The sequence below is a fragment of the Solanum tuberosum genome, unplaced genomic scaffold, assembly GCF_000226075.1.
Source record: "Solanum tuberosum cultivar DM 1-3 516 R44 unplaced genomic scaffold, SolTub_3.0 scf00583, whole genome shotgun sequence".
NCBI lineage: Eukaryota > Viridiplantae > Streptophyta > Magnoliopsida > Solanales > Solanaceae > Solanum > Solanum tuberosum.
In genome coordinates this window covers 60,744-66,368 of record NW_006239501.1, presented here as the reverse complement: position 1 = coordinate 66,368, position 5,625 = coordinate 60,744, and the positions used below count along the sequence as shown (strand labels likewise).

The 5,625-nt window shown below is 29.7% G+C and overlaps 1 pseudogene; it reads left to right on the top strand.

Moving 5' to 3' along the window:
- The first annotated feature begins 2,179 nt into the window (after positions 1-2,179).
- LOC102596529 (crocetin glucosyltransferase, chloroplastic-like) lies at positions 2,180-3,584 on the top strand (annotated as a pseudogene).
- Positions 3,585-5,625: the final 2,041 nt, after the last annotated feature.

Here is a 5,625-nt window from a genome sequence, read left to right as displayed (position 1 = left end):
AAATTAATTCGGTAAAAAATATTTATCGAATGTATTTGATTAATTCCTAATCTATATATGTATCTTTTCATTAAAAAAAAAAAAATTCCACAGAAATCAACATTAGCCTATATATTAAGCCAAAATTTAATAAATTAAAGGAGATGTAAAAGATCTTTAAATCATATAACCGTCAACACCAAGTCATTATTATATAAAGAGAAAGTAGAGGCGAAGTAAATGAAAAATCACAATTTCAAAACCCTAATAAATGAAACTCAATGGAAGTCATGCAAATAAAAAAATTGTTTTTTCATGACCTAGCTTTAATACATTGTAGAATTTTATTTTTTTACCTCATTCCTAAACCAAAACCCAATATGCATAAATCATAACCATCAACTCAAAAATAATCTTGTCTTTTATAATCCATAAATGTTGATGTTATAGCTAATTTGAAATTCGAAACAGCAAATACAAACAATTAAAGAGTAGAAGAACATGAGAGCGTATGTATGTAGAATAGAATAGTAAAGAAGAAAATAAAACAATAGGTCATGATGAAATGTAATGTTAAGTTTTAAGATTTTGTGTGGAGAGACGCGGAGGTTAGAGGCATGAAGAACATGAATATTGTGCCTAATAATTTTTCAAAACCATTCTGAAAGTACCCTTTAACTACACTACATTGCATTTCATAAGTATGAGAATGTTTTATAATGAGTTTGAAGGAATAAAAATTTGTAATGAGCGTGAAGGTGAACTTCAAATTATTATGATCGGTGGAAAATACATTTTAAGCGATACAAGGCAAATAAGATTGATTATTCAAAGTGAATATACCTTGTCATTTTACTAGGGATGGTTTTTTTTTTTTACAGGATTTTGTTCTTGTTATTCATTAAGGTTGGTGAAAAGGTCAATCCAACTATAAGGGCATTCATGTCTATTTCGCCAAATAAAACTGACACAACAAAAAAAATGAATGTATTTAATCGATTTCTATATCTTTTGTTTTCTCGAACTAAGAAGTATCAGAATTTATAATTAAGTAAATAAAGGTGTGTCTTCTTTAAAAGTTAATATTTTTAGATGAGATGTACAATCACATATTTCAACATCAGAGCTGACAAAAATACTATTCTTGAGTACTCTTACCCTATAGAAAACTATAGTGTAGATAGATAATATATATGTATTATATGTTGAATTTTTTTCTTCATGTGCTTACTTCTTTATATTCTAATTTTAAATTACATTATCATGTTTCTAATTATTTTTTAAAAATAATAATTTACAATCGAATATGTATATATGTCATGCTTTTGGATCTTTAATTTGTTTAGAACACGACATATCTGATAATAAAAACATATTACTTACTATTATTATGTTTTGTTTCTTAGTGTAAAGTACTATATACTCATGCATTTTCTTGCGTCATTTTTTTTACTGAATGATAAAATGATTAATAAAACATTCTAGTTGCTATCATTATGTTTTTTATTTCATTTTTTAGACTTAAGTACTAATGCATTTCTTGTAGTTTTTACTGAATAATAATGATGATTCTCGAAACAACAAACATGTCATGTTTTTGTATCTCTAATTTGTTAGCACACGTTATATCTGATAATAAAACATACTACTTGCTATCATTATGTTTTTTCTTAGAATAAGTACTCATGCATTTATTGCGTTTTTTACTGAAAAATAATGATGATTCATGGGGAAAAAAATCATTTTTTTGTATCTCTAAATTGTCAGTACACGTTATATCTGGTAATAAAACATACTACTTGCTATCATTATATTTGTTTTGTTACTTACTATAAAGTATTCATGCATTTCTTGTTTTATTTGTTGTTGAATAATAAAGTTTATTTTTGGAATAACAATAAATCCAGATACTTCTTGGAGCTTCTAGAAAGTTTGACTAAAATATCTTTTGATACTATTTTATTTAATAAATATTTATATAAATCTCAAAACTTAATAGTTAAGGTAGTTATTTAAGGAAATATAATAAATTTTCTAGATTTTTGTTATATCTAGAACCATCTATTTACTAGTATAAATATGTGTGACCTTAATCAGTTGTAACCAAGCCAGTTCAAAAACGCCTTATTCATTAATAAATTTCTCCTGCCCAAAATCCTCATTCTCCTTCATGGATACTTCTCTTTTCACCACCCAAAACATGAAAAATTTGAAGAATGAAAAGTCTCATGTTCTTATAGCACTATTCCCAGGCCAAGGCCAAATTAATCCATGTCTTCATTTTTCCAAACAATTAATCAATTTAGGCATTGGAGTCACTTTAACCACGAGCCTATCAGCTTTTAGTAAAATAAAAAAACTCCCAAATGTTGAAGGGTTAAGCTTTGCTCCTTTCTCTGATGGCTATGATGGCAAATTCCAGTTAAGTTCAGTTGATGATTTTCATATGTTCTATTCATCTGTAAAGTCCCGTGGGTCAAAATTCATTTTCAATTTGATCCAATCAAATACAAAAAATGGTACCCCTTTTTCACATGTCATCTACACTATAATCATGGAATGGGTTGGTTTAGTGGCCAAAAAAATTAATATCCCATCTACATTATTTTGGATCCAACCTGCCACAGTTTTTGATGTTTACTATTATAGATTCACAGACTATTCTGATTATTTCAAAAACTATGATGCTAAGGATAAAATAATAGAGTTACCAGGATTGCCACCACTTAGTCCAATTGATTTTCCTTCTTTTGTGTTTGATGACGTGGAGAGTTCCAACTGGGCAGTTAAGTCTATTAAAAGGCAAATTGAAATGTTAGAGTAATGAAGAAAATCCAAGTAGTTCTTGTGAACACTTTTGATGCTTTGGAATTTGATGCTTTAAGAATTCTAAAGCATGTGACTATGGTGGGAATTGGCCCTTCAATTCCTTCAACATTTCTTGATGATAATACTTTTCGAGCTGATATGATTGAGATTAGTTCGAAGAATTATATGGATTGGTTGAACTCAAAGGACAAGGGATCAGTTATCTACATAGCATTTGGAAGTTACTCTAAAATATCAAGTCAATTGATAGAGGAGATTGGTCACGGATTGCTTAAATGTGGGAGGCCATTTTTGTGGGTGATTAGGGAAGGACAAGACGGGGATAAGATGGAGGACAAGTTGAGTTGCAAAGACGAACTTGAAAAGCAGGGGAAGATAGTGAGTTGGTGCTCGCAAGTGGAAGTTCTAAAACACCCTTATGTTGGTTGTTTTTTGACTCACTGTGGATGGAATTCAACTTTAGAGAGCATAGCATCTAAGGTACCTATCGTGGCATGTCCACTCTGGAACGATCAAGTTTGTAATGCAAAACTCATTCAAGATGTTTGGAAGAATGGTGTTAGAGTTAATGTTAGTGAAAGTGGTGTCGTGGACAGAGATGAGTTCAATAGATGTATCACGATCGTGATGGGGGACGGTGAAGAAGGGAAGAATTGAGAAAAAATGTCAAGAAATGGAGTGATTTAGCTAAGGAAGCTATGAAGGAAAATGGTACATCAAGTATGAATCTCAAGGCCTTTGCTAATGAGATTTTACTTGGTCATAATGAGTACTAAATCACTCATGAATAGATGACTTTAATAAACTATCTAGTAATCAATTAGTCCTTTTAAGAGTTTGTTCTTCATTTCAGAAAAAATAGTGAATTTCTTCGAAATTATTCATAATGAAATAATATACTTTGTTTCTGAAATAATTGTATTAATGTCTTCCTCACTTTAAATTTTTAATTTTTTTCTTTCATTGATTTCTTATCTTTTCACTTTTAATTATTTTTAGAAAATTATGTTAATTTTTTTTAATAAAAAAAAGCTTCCTTTAAATTATATATTTTTTTTAAAAATTACACACGTGTGTACAAACATAACAAATTTATTTGGTTGAAGGTGTTACATCAGCACAAAAGGTGCACGAATGTAAAAAAAAATTAGTTCGAGGGATAATAGGACCCTAATTAAGTTAATGTGTGTCAATGGGATTTTAGCCATAGTTCAGGAGGGGTACTTATGCATTATCGAATATGTACTTATGTCATGCTTTTGTAACTCTAATTTGTTAGCACACGTTATATCTAATAATAAAACATACTAATCATTATGTTTTTTGGTTACTTATTACTCTAAAGTACTCACGCATTTCTTGTGTTATTTTTTGCTGAATAATAAAGTTGATTCTTGGTATAACAAAGAATTCCAGATACTTCTTAGAACTTCAAGAAAGTTTGGGTAAAATATCTTTTGATATATTTTTATTTAATAAAATGTATGTTATCGCAAAACTTAAATATTTAAGGTAGATGATTAAAGAATATGATAATTTTTTTAGATTTTTCTATATCTAAAATCATTTAGATACTAGTGTAAGTATGTGTGACCTTAATCAGTTGTAACCAAGTCAATACAAAAACGCTTTCTTCCTTTACAAAGTTCTCCTTCCCAAAATCATCCTCCTTCATGGATACCTCTCTTTTCACCGCCCAAAATATAAAAGTTTACAAAATAAAAAATCTCATGTTCTTATAGCACTATTCCCAGGCCAAGGACAAATTAATCAATATCTTCAATTTTCCAAACTATCAATCAATTTAGGTATTGAAGTCACTTTAACCACAAGTCTATCAGGTTTCAATAAAAAAAGGATTAAGTTTTTTCCTTTCTCTGATGGCTATGATGAAAAACTCTAATTAAGTCCAATTGATGAGTTCCATTTGTTCTATTCTTCTATAAAGTCTCGTGGGTCAAAATTTATTTTCAATTTAATTCAATCAAATGCAAATAACCCTTTTTTCACATGCCATCTTCACTATTATTATAGAACGGATTGGTTTAATGGCAAAAAAAATTCCATCTACATTTTGGATCAAACCTATCACAGTTTTTGATGTACTATATAGATTCACAGATTATTCTAAATATTTCAAAAATTATGATGCTAAGGATAAAATAATAAAGTTGCCAGGATTGCCACTACTTAGTCCAATTGATTTTCTTTCTTTTGTGTTTGATTCGAGAGTACAAATTGGGTAGTTAAGTCTATGAAAAGAAAAATTGAAATGTTGAATATTGATGAAAATCTAAAATTTCTTGTGAACATTTTGATGCTTTGAGAATTATTGTCACGCCCCAAGCGAACCCTTGCCCTGGCTCAATTCTCAGCGGAAGACTTACTCAACAATAAAAGAACTTTCAAAGTAAGGTTTTAACTCATGAATGTCTCAAAATAATAAATTCAGAAATATATAAGAGCATTCAATTGGCCAAACGAAGGCAACTCGAGTCTCAAACAATAACAATGGAAATGAAAAAGACTCCTGAACTACTACTGTCTATCTATGAAGCCTCTATACTATGAGGGATGTTGGGAAAAGACCCCCGATCACTCTAATAAAACTGAAATAATAGAAATAAATAAGGGATCCTCCGGAAGCAAGGAGGCTCACCAAAGCTAACTCGAACTGCTATGGTATCAACGAAGCGCCTATTAATGACTTTGATCTCTTGTATCTGCATCATGAAATGGTGCAAGCAAAATTGCATCAGTACATTGAATGTATGAGCATGTAAGGGGAATACTGAACATAACATAAAAGCTTGAACT